At 43.6% G+C, this 12,871-nt stretch overlaps 1 protein-coding gene and 1 long non-coding RNA gene across 7 annotated transcripts in view; one reads left to right on the top strand and one right to left on the bottom strand.

Annotated features, from left to right (window-relative positions):
* The window catches only part of LOC117233198 (E3 SUMO-protein ligase EGR2), a 69,490-nt gene that overhangs the window by 21,231 nt on the left and 35,388 nt on the right, over positions 1–12,871 (top strand). The window lies entirely within an intron of this gene.
* On the bottom strand, positions 1,023–4,979 carry LOC117233200. 3 transcript variants are annotated; one of them, XR_004493278.1, is made up of 3 exons: positions 4,874–4,979; positions 1,999–2,163; positions 1,023–1,601 (listed from the first exon to the last, which is right to left on the bottom strand). It is a non-coding gene; the product is annotated as an uncharacterized LOC117233200 (long non-coding RNA). The 3 variants fall into 3 exon arrangements; XR_004493277.1 differs by lacking the exon at positions 4,874–4,979 and adding an exon at positions 2,911–3,180; XR_004493279.1 differs by lacking the exon at positions 4,874–4,979 and adding an exon at positions 2,256–2,902.

Below are 12,871 nucleotides of genomic sequence, written 5' to 3'. Positions count from 1 at the left end.
TGTTTAACATAAGATTGAAGTGAAGAATCATGCATCAATAATAATTCTATCGTACTTTGCTCGAACTAGAGATATTTTTCCAACGTTAAAGATATACAATTGGCTGGAAAGAACGAAGTAGAGTTAACAGGATATGCTTTATACAAGATTTATAAGGAGCGTTACTCGATCGTAGTTTCGATCTGCAGCAAATATCAGCTCGATCTTTTGTCCTTTGGCCCGTAGCTGGTGCAATTTCGAATGTACGCCCACGGAAATTGGACAACGGCGTCGTAATGATCAACCATTATGCTAATCGCGCGCGAGGATAAATCTCGCACGATGATACACACGCGGTGAATTGTCACCTGCGTGTACAAAGACAGTACGCATCGCGGGAAGAGAGAGAAAGATATGCCATGCAAATTGTAGCCTGGTTCGCGTTCGTAGTTCACGCTAGAGCTACGTGGCTATTACGTTTCAAATGTAAACGCCACATAAAGGACACACTATGCATTGTTAGACTAATGGTCTAATGAACTGAACAACGTCTTGACGGAAGAAAGGATCGAATGATACGTTTGACCCGCGTGAAATGAGGCGGAGCCGGTGAAAAACCCACCACGAAATTTAGGTTAGAGGTGGTGCACGGTGTTTGCACGAACGATTTCCTACACGGTATCTATAAATATAAATACGCGTATTCGATCGCAAACATTTGAAGATCGTAGGAAAAGAGCATGATAAATACAGTTTTGTTGACCTTTTTATTTTGATATCAATTTACGGCTAAACAAGAATATTTTCATATAAAATAGTTAAAACTGGAAAGAAGCTATGTTCGATCAAGGATACAATTGTTGAGATAAACAATACTTTTTGGTGTTTTAATACTTTCAATGTTTGAATATCTTTCAATGTTTTCACGTTATGACAAGCAATATTCGTTAAATTACGAAGAGGATGCTGAAATATATATTTAGTCTGAAAATTACATACCAAGAACAATTATGATAACGTACTGACTTTTAAACCTGTTAGCCTTTAAAGAATGGAAAATATAGTTTATTATGTTCTTCCTCTGTGGTCTTCGTTTGTATAAACATGGTACATAGTTATAATTAAATAACCAAATACACGGATATTTACACGAACATTTACGTTTACAGTAATAAAAAATTCTAAATATCAACTTGGTAAAATGCAAAACGCAATCTGATACAGCGATGATGACAACAGTTTATCTAAAGTTATAAACGAAACAAGCAGAAGAACGAGTCGGGGAAACAGGTAGAAGCATACAGCGAAGCCCGTGTGAATCTTTATCTACCTAATTCGTCGGTCAGATGGTAAAAGACCCGGACGAGGCAGCGCGCGTAGGTGGCTGGCCATGGAGTTTCTTCATCGGCTCGCAGGTGTAACGCTGGTTAACATACGACCAATCCCTTTTGACGATATATTATCCTCCGGTTGTCCCTGGTCGATCTCCGACGAGAATTATGTGGAAAGTACTGGCTTGCGTAAAGTGCTGCCTATTTCTCTCTCGATTTCTGTGTCCTCGAGCGAATGGACCCGTCTTTGGACTCGCCGTGCCGTCGAATTATTGTCCTCGTGAATCTGTGCTGGAAACGTGGCATAAATTCTCGTTTCTTCTCGTTCGAGGCAACGTCAACGTTCACCGTTATGCTAATCCACCTTTCTCAGCTGCGACACGTACATTTTGTTTCCTTCCTTTCTATCAAAACGAAACTTCGATAAAACTACGAACAGATAAAACTTTAAATATACTTTTGTAAATTCACCGCGATATAAAAACCTGTATTTCCATATATATATTTTTCATCATTTTATTATCTCAATTTATAAATTCAGATCTCTCGATTCGTACGGTGCGTATATACGCGTTACCGGCGTACGTACGCGAAAGAGGTGGAGTTTCGAGAAGATGGAAGCGGCGATAGCACAGAGGCAAGAGGATAGAGTTGTTAACCGTACCGTGAAGCGTTACACAGGGATTACCCGGCGTTGGTGGATGAAGGCGAGGGTTGCGCCAGAGAAAAGCTGGAGGGGTTGCTACGACGTCCTTGACCGTGAATCATCCCCGTACGGTAGCCAGCCTGCAGGTTGGTTGGGTCGTACGGTAGGATGCACACCGGAGGCTATCTCGTCTCGTGCTCTGCTCCTCTAGAAATCAATAGCGTTCTCGTTTGTTGCCGGTAGGAAATTGTGCCAGCCTCTAAACGGATAGATCTCCACCACGAATCCGTATAACTCACGTAATCTGTCTGATTTTTCGATACTAACAATTTCGTTGACAAACTGTCGTCGTTTAAAACCACTGTTAATGTTGCAAGTTCGAAGGCAAACCGCGCTTCAACGAAGGGGCATTTAAATCTACCGTGTTATTATGCAGATTTTACGACGAGCGTAGTTTGCAGTTAATAAGTGTCCGCTTCAACAAGAGCCTGGGTAGCGTGTGGATTTAATTAATTGTTCTATCGACGGACTGTTTTTCTTTTCGGTTGTCTGTTATTATCTGAAATTTCGTTTATCTTTATGTCGCTGTACTGATCGTTTGAATTAAGATGTTATTTGCAGATCGTGGTACGATTTCGTCGAAGCCAGTGTAACAAATCTTTATTGCACTCTGCAAATACATGATTAACCGCACAGTAGCGTGTGCAGGTCACGTTACATATAGCAGTAGATCTCCACGTCAAACCATAAACAAACGTACGGAGATTTCATATTCGCGAAAGATTTACGATCGAATCGACGTAGATTTCCGTTTTGCAACATGTACCACGGGTGACGGCCGCTTGAAACTATGTACATATTACTCGGTATATAGCCGACAGGTTGAATCGAGAGACGCGGGAGGTTTCGTATCAACTTGGGAAAAAATCACGAAAACTGTATCTATCGGCGTACCTTACGCGTAGTACAAGTTAGCCAACCGATACTCGCTCATATCCGTCTATGTTTCATGTTCACGATCTCGTGTAATACACCCACTAACGCGAGTCGGTTTTAACAGAGTAATTAACACCCACGCGAGCCGGTTAGCTGCCAAGCGCGATTGACTTCGCTTTCAAAACAGAATGATTTGCCTTTCGTACCTTTTTTCGTGTCGATCAACACAATCGTTTTCACCGTTCAAACTTTTACTATCGTTGACTTCGATTCTCTACCATTGCACTGGATATACGTGTCGGAGATGAAAGGACACCGGGGTCGTCCCTCTGGAAATTCGGGAAAATCCGTAAAATCGTAATTAAAGTTTACAGTCGTAATTAAACAATTTGCCGTCATCCTGCCCAATTGTACTTGTTTCCGATTTGTGATAATAAACTTGGGCTCAAAGCGACTATCAATCAGTCGCCGAACGTAGCCGCGGTCAACGGGACGGGCGCTTCGCCTAACAAAGGTGTGGAGTTATAGTATGACCTTCATTAAAAGAAATACCAATAGAGGTACTTGACAGTAAATCATTTCAAGTTCCTTCGGACAATGAATACCTGATGTTGAGGCACGTACACAGCACAAGTCCAGTTAGCCCAAGGACCCGCTATAAAACCTGGGTTTTTCCGGCAATTAAGATTTTCCAAACGGACAGACAGTCTTTGTCCCAAACTGACAAATTGACAGCTACGTCAATTTCCCTTACTTTCGGAACGAGGGCTATACCCGAGGAATCCGATGATCTCGTGTCCTCAGACACGCCCCATCATAGTTTTCCTCTGTGGCATCATTGGAACGAAAATTCATTCTTTCTTGAGATCCCACCGACGAAGGGAGCAGCGCCTGACGATCAGTGAGTTTGAGTTAGAGCAAGTATACCTTTCATCCCGTTGACCGTGGATTCGTCATGGAACCTAAGACCAACGTCACTAACATCGCAAGTGCCCAACCACCGCTGTTGATTGTCGAATCGGTAGTGTCCATACTCGTAGCATCAGGCCGTATCTTCGTTATCACACAACGATGGCTAACTCCAAGGGAGGCCTATCAAACGCCCACAACCCTGTTCCTGACTCTTCTCCGACATACGTATATGTCAAATTCTCGCGTTATATTCAACGCCAGAAGATATTACAGAGCGCTAGAATCATAAAAGACGCGAAACGAGTCGAAGCCGAGCCAGACATCAAAATCTTTTATTATGAACAAATTATGAAAGCGTTAAATTCGGTTACAGGATCGTCTTCTTACGTACTCGCGATCAGGTGACGATACGAAAGAGCCTCGTGCGGCTCGTGAGAACGAGTCACGAGCACGTTTTCCCGGCGGCGTGTTCTCTCCCGGAATTCCTCGTGTTTATATAGGTCAGGAGAGGCGCGTGGCGCCTATCGATCGACCCTGGAGTTCGAGTTCAAGGTCGCGCATCTCGTTTCAGAGGCTGCGCCTCGCGCGGCCCGCACACGTGCAATCCCGTGCAACCCTTCGCTTTACGTTGCCGGCTCTCCGTACGCGAGTCATCGTCGAACGTTCTCTCAGAACCTGCCTTTCTTTCTTCGTTTATTTGGATCGACCAACATCTTCCTCGTGTAACGACAAAAAATACGTATAGAATAAACGTGTAAAGTATAAAATGGAGGAGAACACGAAGGGAGGAAAATGATGGGTGTCAGGTGAAAAATGCGTTTTCGATCGATTAGCATCGTTATTCTATTCACGATCGATAATCGTAATTCCAAGTTAATTTCTGGCCTCCCTTCGTCTGGATGCTGAAGACTGCGTGTTCGTCCGGTTATTGCAGAGGTGCTTGTTCCTCAGTTGCGGTTACTCGCTTCCGTAACGACCGCTGAACGATCGCCGGCGCTAGGAAAACGATCATTTTCTATGGTCGAACAGGTAGCTGGGTTGGGCCGGGTCGTTAAGTAGGTGTACATACCTGCCGCAATCGCGAAGTCGCCAAAGAGGCTGGCTACCGGAGTTAACGAGTCCCCGCAATGCCTGTACTGTCGTTGTCGATCGTCTCGTCTTCGTCCTTCTCCCTTCGCTGTTTCGTTTTCCGAGTCTCTTCATCGACGTTATTTCCTTGCCGCTCTTCTTTTTCGCGTTTATAAGATCCGCGCGCCAACAAGTTTTTGGTCTCGCTTCCTCTCACGTCGAAGAACTACCACCGATATGCGTGGGCAGATAGATAGATCCAGCCAGGATGAAAACGAATCGAGATATCGATAGTCGCCAACAACACGCGCCTTTGGCCGAAAATGAAGAACGACCAGTCTACCCCCTCGCGCTGTTGCACATATGCTCGTGTATAGCGGGACAGAGAGAAGGTCGTTATCGACGATCGAATCTTGGTACTCTGCTGATTCTCGAAGTGGGCTTACTACGCTCGACGTTCTCTCTGGCCTGTTGCAGCCAGTGGTTCCCAAAAAGATGGTCGTGTGCAGTATATACTTCTGACAAGTTATTTCGAGCTGGCCAATGTCGTTTTTTATTGCGTCGTTAATCGGTGGCGACACCTGTCTCGTGAAAATCCGATAATCGCGAAAAACAGTAATTTTGCGTGGATGGTCTCTCAGCTGGGATTTTTGTTTTTTCTTAATAAATTGCACGGTGTTTAAGCCGTGCGAGTATCTTACGTCAGATTTATCTCGTATCGAGATTATTCGTTCCCTTGGAGTACGATGCGAAAACAACGTGGAACGTTATTCCACTCATCCATGCGCGTTTTCTTTCCATCCCTCTCCTTTTTTAATTAATCCTTATCCTCACCTGGCGGACGGAAAAAATTATGCCATTAACTGTCAAGAGTAAATCCGAGTTTCACGTGGCTCAGGTGGCGTAGAGGGCAATCCACCGAGATTCACTCTGGTACACCTGTTACGAGCGGCGTGGACCTCGAGGTTTCTCTTTCTTCCAGATCCTCTCTCTCGCCCCTCATTTGTAGGTATCGCGGCCCTCCCACTTCTCCGTTATTTGTTCGTGCAGGTACCCTAACTGCTTATGCTCGGCCTTCTCTCTTCGGGGACCCGCGGTCTCTCGCGCGGCAATAAATTCTCTCCGCTGCTACTTCTTCGCCTTGTTCCACCTTCTTCTTCTCCTCGTCCGCCGCCGCGCTGGCCCTCCATATTCTACCGACAGTTTTTCTTCGCCTTATGTTCCGTCTCCGCGACTCTCCATTGTGCTACACACCGCCTTTAAAAGGTACTTTCATGCGCCTCCGGAGGCTCCAGCGAAAGGGTATCGATCTTCGATAGTTTCTCTACGAAAGCGTTGATGCCGCTGCTTGCCACCGGTTCGAACAACCGCGTCAGGCAAGGCGTAAGGCAATGTCACTATATTTTTCCTTTCCTTCCTTTTTTCTCTTATCTGTTTGTAATATTCCTCTTTTTCTGCAACCCCCGCCTTTGGTTTTCGTAGTTATTCGACGAAGGACATTCAGCTTTGACGTCAGCTGTCAACTGCCGGGATTTATTCAACGATGAAATTCGAGGTTCGCCCAGCGTGGCGTCTAAATCAACCTCGCGGGTATCTACAACAAATCAAACGATAATTATCGGTTCGAATTGACGGTGTCGATACAAGATTCCTGCGATCGATAGCGCGCGATAGAGAGGCGTTAAATATCGGGAGACCGCGAGAAAATAATCGGTACTTGACTCTAATCAACCTGTTCCACCATGCACCACGATAAGGGTTTATTAAAGTAGTTCATTCTTTTTTCTCCTTGTCGATTTCCTTTTCGCCGATTTCCTTCGTCATTTTGCGGAGAATAGCCCGTGCAGCAGAAATTATCGCGTCGATCGATCTACCGTTCGCACTTTTACGTCGTTTCGATCGATGGATTTTCCGATCGGCGTCATGAATGAACGAGAACGATCGAGCTTTAATGCTGACAACCAGTTTCGAACGCTAGCGCGACGATGCTGTCGAACGTTGATTGAATCCACTCATAGCCGCGTTAATTACACCGATCCCAACCGGTTATTATATAAAAGCTGCTCGAATGAACTTTCGGTTTGCGCGACGAATTAAGTCCGAGTTGCAAATTTTTATTTTTCTTTTTTTTTTCAGTTAGGTGTTAGTACATATTCATCAAGTGGTTATAAAAAGAATTTTGCACGTATTCCTATTTTTACAATGCTTTTTTGTGAGATTCTATGTCTCACTTTTAAATTTTTGTAGTCGCACGAGGATACTGTTAAATGGTAGAAAATTAGATATACTCGAATCTAATTAATTGTTACACAAATATTTTTTGTAAACTCTGCATACGAATCTCACGACAGTAATCACTTTAACGATCGTCTGAGGGAATATTCAATTTTTTGCGATTTTTTTCTTAAATAAATGAACGTATAGAAAAAGCAGTTGACTTTATACTTAAAAATATATATGTAAATATACAAAACCGCAAGGTATTAAAATTTCCTTTGGGTATATGTTCTACATAATACATGTAGCACGACACTTATGTCACGTTTCACTGATTCTGGCTGTACGGTTTATGTGGGAAAACTTTTAATTTTTCATTACTTGTTTAGATACAGATCTATGTACAGAGTGGCCTAAAATATTTTATAGCGTGGCAACGGTGCAGTTTCCGTAAATTTATATCAATGTTTTCAGTGCTACAAAAATGATCTCAGGGACCGTATGAAAGAACATAGAGCCTTATGAATAGCCCAGGTCTGAATTCGACTTTCGTCTAGCGTACACTATATACTTACATGCGTCTGGTAATTACAAAGTCGAGCCGACCACGCGCCATCGTAACTCGCGCAATTGACGCTAATCGTCGAGACACGTTTCATTGGAATTCATGTACCTACAACGTATAGAATCTATACACCTTCCCGTGTCGCCAGATTTCACGGATTTGTTTCATACGGTGGAATATTCGAGCGTTAATTGAATCTCACTCGCGAGTCTTATCGAGAGACACGCGGTACTCGCATGAACAGATCCACAAACCGAACGCGTATTCTATATTTTTCTTCTGGTTTCGAATTATCTTGAAAAATCCCCTGCTACTTCTCTAAACAGGTGTTACGTTAATAACAGAGGACCAACGGGCGTGATTCTTTTTCCTGATTTTTGAATCGTTCGCGTGACTGACACCCATCGAACGTACCGATTATTCGACGATCTTTCGAAATTGTTTCTCGATACGCACGTCGTTACATCGAAGGAGAACGCCGTTCGATACAGAGAACGAGCGTTCATTACGGTTACTTACTACTTCCTTTATAGCAGGTTCGCGCGTAAAGCCGCGTGTAATCCCCGTTTTTTGTATTTTTCTCGTTGCTCGGAATTTCGATGCAACCGGCGAGCAAAAAGCTGCAACTGGAGCGTTATACTTAACGCGGTCCCAGAGTTTCGCTAATTACATACGCTTCATACAAGGGTGATCGAGCCTTGTTTTCTTTTATTCCGTTCAGAGCCAACATTAATAAATACATTGAATCTATCGAGTAGGAAATGATAGGATGTACTCTTTTCAAAAGAGGACATGTAAGAGTTATTCTAACTGAATAGATAACCTGTGAATTCGATCACTTGCCATTGGATATGATCGATTTGAATCGATTCGATCATACGATATTCCTTCATATTCCTTTTTCCTCTTTCCTCTTCCCGCGTACCTATACGTGAATAGGTATGTCTTTATTGTTCATGATTTACATCTATCGATCTTCTTTAATCGGATCTGCATATATAAAGTCATGCACACCAAGCCGTAAAGATTATCTGCTACGATGATGGTTAAGCGCGTACCTGCTTTTCGTCAGCGATCGATGTTCGTCTCGCTATTTCACGTTCTCTATATCGAATTTCGATCGAAATCGAAATTCCAAGTAACTAATACGCTATTGCGGATGTTATACAATTTCCGACTTCTTCGAGAGGATATACATCCACGCGAACATTTCTTCCTTTTTTCTTCCATCCTTTCACGCCTAGTCCACTGTCGCGAAATAAGAAAAGTTACATTCCCGGCTTTCTTACCCGGGACTTTGCCCTTTGCAACGATTGGCCCGTTGCATTACGTCATCTCGGCTACCGGCAGTCTTGAAGGGAACAGGAAAGAAAGAAAAAAGAAAAAAGAACACGCCGCCTCGGGTCCGATGCAAACGAGCGAAGTAGGTCGTCCTCCTAAAGTCTCGTTGTCATCGGAATCCTGGGAGACCCTTCTGCCAAAGGGGTTCTCAATCTGGTTCATCGACACTAAAATCTCGATTTTCCTACTTGGAAAATTTCCACTTCTACGATTCCACGGTCATCGTATCACCGTGTTTCTCTCCAGTCTTTTATCGATGACTTTGCAAGAATGAAAATTTTCACTTCTCACTCTACCAATGTTGATCTCAGATTTTGTCGTGCATCAACTCGGAAGCCTCTATTTTGTTGGTCCTCCGGATGCCTCTCGACCACGTCCTTCTCCGATAACAATGCCTTACACTCGGAATTAAGTGTAATCTCTAAGGAAGCGGCTAACCAGACACGGAAATAGGTTGACTCGTAACAATAGCGGATCAGTGCTGCGGGTGTGTGTATTTCTCACTTGGGAACGACCTAATCTATGGAAATGTCCCTGAAAATTGTAAGTGGCTTCATAAGATAACGCGAAAGGTTTATCGGTTAGTTTAAATCAAACGCCTCGATTTATTTATCACAGTAACGTCTGTTAAACGTTCCATTTATACCAATGATCGAGTGATATGGATCAAGTGGTCGATCTACTTGCTCCACTAACGTTGTCCGATCATCTAAAAAGTACGAGACTCGACGATGCCTTGAGAACCATCGAGTTTCTCATTCAGCTGCCCCATAGAAGTCGCTAATTACGCGAGAGCTACGCAGTGGCATCGTGCTATCATCTTCACAGACTTTATCTTTCGATCCCAACCCCTAATCCTCTTCGTCGGCCGATTCTTTTACCTTTCGAATTCCTAAATTCCTGAACTCTCGGTTTACGACGAAAGTCCATCTAGGAGGTCGAAGGCGGCTTGTCCCATTCGTTACCGGTAGATAAGCTGCTTCTTGGTCCACGGTGCTCTTCTCTTGTTGCACGAACGGTGCACCGCGACTAGATTTCCTCTATCGCAACGCTTTTTATTTCCACACGAAATTTTGATTCCTGTTCAGTCATCCTGCGTGTCGACTTTCTCTATCGTTACGTTTTTCATTCGCTCGTTCATTCTCAGATAAGATTTCGATCCTCGTTCGATTACTTTGCCAGGTAGCTCTGCTCCTATATCGTTACATTTCTCGTTTCTATACAATGAAACTTTTGGTGTTCGTTCGGTCATTTTCATTTTCCTTCTCTAATTTATTTAAATGTACCGACAATACAACGTTATTATGAATGTCATATATCACTTAGCACATTCACGAGGAAGACGTCTACGCTAGGATATTTATTAATGCCACATTGATCAACTCATATCTATTCAACAACTATATAACCAACATAGAGGGTCTCGCTAGTAACTTTAAGATCTCAGATAGTATAGAAAGTTGACGGATGAGTTTACCATCGGTGGTCACGAGCAGCCGTATATATACACAATGTACAGCGCGACACCGGGGGATCACGTCGCAAACGTGTTAAGCCACTTCTCCAGCCAGCATTCCCTTTTCTCGTTATATTTACTTTGTGTATAAGTGTAAGATAAAATGGGACGATAAGGTTCGAAAATAAAGTGTACAATGATTATATAAAATCGAAGATGCGTTTATTACCGATCAGTTCACAGTTAGCGTTCAGGTCAAGAGTGACGAGTGTTTTATCTGTCTGATTCTTACATGAACTTTTGATTTCTCTTTGCAGTCGTTTCGATATTTTTTCCTAATTTATTACAATATACCGATAACGAAACATGGACGTGGTATTTCAGTTAAATAGCTTTTTGATTCGTAGAGCTGTTTCTTCGTTGCACAGAGAACAACGGAGAAGGTGCTTCGTTCGTACACTTCGTTCGTACGCTTCGTTCGTCGTTTGCTTATGTTCATTCCTTATATGCACTTCTGATTTCCGTTTACATCAATTCCGATATTGCTTTCTAATTTGCTTAGATGCCATTGCAGATAGCGTATCTCAATTTCGTCCTTCACTAGCGAACACTTCCGGATTCGCATATAGAAATGCGGGGGAAGATTTATTCCTGCCGCATTCTTCGGGGTGACGGAACGAGCCCGCTGGCCACGCTGTTAGTCAGTTGGTCGGTGTACCTGTTCCCGGTTTAATGGATTCATTTTGACGGTTTTACGATTCGCTGGGAGGTCGATGTCTCCACTCGAAAATAGACGGTCATTCGGGACATTGTTACTACTCTCGATGTGCGACGAGGGCGAGAGAGTGGTGATGAGAGACGAGGACGAGTCGAGGAAAAAGAGAGAAAGCCCGTGGCGAGCGTATGGAGTGGCAGTGAGTGATTTAGAAAGCTACGCCGTCCGCCAACGCGTGAAACCGCGCGAATACGCGCTCGATCCCCCGAGATAAAAAGTTCTCGTCCTACGCGTCGCGGTGTCGATGTCCTGCCGAAACTAACCAGCTTTCCTTCCCTTTACCCATCCGTGTGCGTAATCGTGATTCACTTAATTGTCTCACTTATAAATGCTAACTCTCTAAGTAGATCGTCACGTATCTTCTCCTTATCGGATTTCAATTGTAATCACGATCAAATTGCTTCGTATCTGATCTAGCGTGGATTTTTAAAGCTTTAGAGTTTGTTAACGTCGTGATACTTTCGTCATATATAACCGATTAAAAATCTTCGAAGCTTTCGTATCTTATCATAACGCGTCGCCTGATTCCGATACTCTTCAGCTCGATTACCAAAATGCTTGCAATAGACGCGTTGATTGGAGTTAACCCTTAAACTTGGTGCGATGGAGATAACGTTCTGGGATATATCAACGATGAATTTATATCGAATTACATCGGCTAGAATTGTTTGAGCAGTGACATGATTTATTGCTATTGATTATAGATATTTGAATTCGCAACTGATACGACGCTCGATTCGAAATTCAAAACTATAACAATGATTATTTACGATATCTAAAGTGCTTCAGGATCCGCTAGCAACAATTAAAGCATTTCAAACTTCATTCTTCTACTCCAAGAAACCGTCGTCTTCTAATAATCTTCCGTTCGATTGTACGGACCACGACTGGAATCTCGAATAGATACTGACGTCTATAAGCCGTAGTCTGGTTCGACGAGCGGACCTAAATTTACGAACTTGTCACGAACACCACGGACAATTCCTCGCAATGATTAGTCGTAAACAGTGCCGGTCTATCGAGCTAGAGACAGTAAACGACGGGGGCGGACATTCTAAGCGTTCAGCCGTCCTAAGCTTCTCCCATGACGGTTCTTTTTCTTTCGCTCGTGTGCGCTTATTTTTGCCAATTTAGAGAGACAACGAGCGGAGGCAAGGAATTCCACGGAGAGACGAGACGTCGCGTGGGGCCACCATTACGTGGCCCCATGGAACAGCCGTAATATCGCGCGATACCACCGCGGATACCTATAACGCAATAATGTGCCGACTTTATGCGACAATTATCGCAACGGTTCATGGGTGTAGAAAGACGACGAAACCAGTGAGATCCCATTAACCGGCTACGGTGGGCGCCCCAGCGTGCGGCACCTGTCCGGAATTGCGTATCTCCCGTCGACAATCCTTGTCCTCTGTTCTCTGTATTGTTTTAGAAACACGATTCGATCTGTTCTTTGTCGCTGTTTCTTTCTGTTCCTTCTGAATACGGAAAAAGGATGTACGATCTGTGTTTTTAGGGAAAGGATACAGAGGCACGATTATAGTGTGGAGAATTTTTGTCTTTGGAAAATTTCTCTGGTGTAGTTTAACGCGACAGTAGTTTAATGTGAATATTTGTGTGGAAACCTGGAATAAGGATCTATAGC

This window comes from Bombus vosnesenskii, unplaced genomic scaffold (assembly GCF_011952255.1).
Source record: "Bombus vosnesenskii isolate JDL3184/JDL3185 unplaced genomic scaffold, Bvos_JDL3184-5_v1.1 scf7180000013295, whole genome shotgun sequence".
Taxonomy (NCBI): domain Eukaryota; kingdom Metazoa; phylum Arthropoda; class Insecta; order Hymenoptera; family Apidae; genus Bombus; species Bombus vosnesenskii.
Note: the sequence above shows the minus strand (reverse complement) of the source record. Positions and strands in the feature narration are given on the sequence as shown.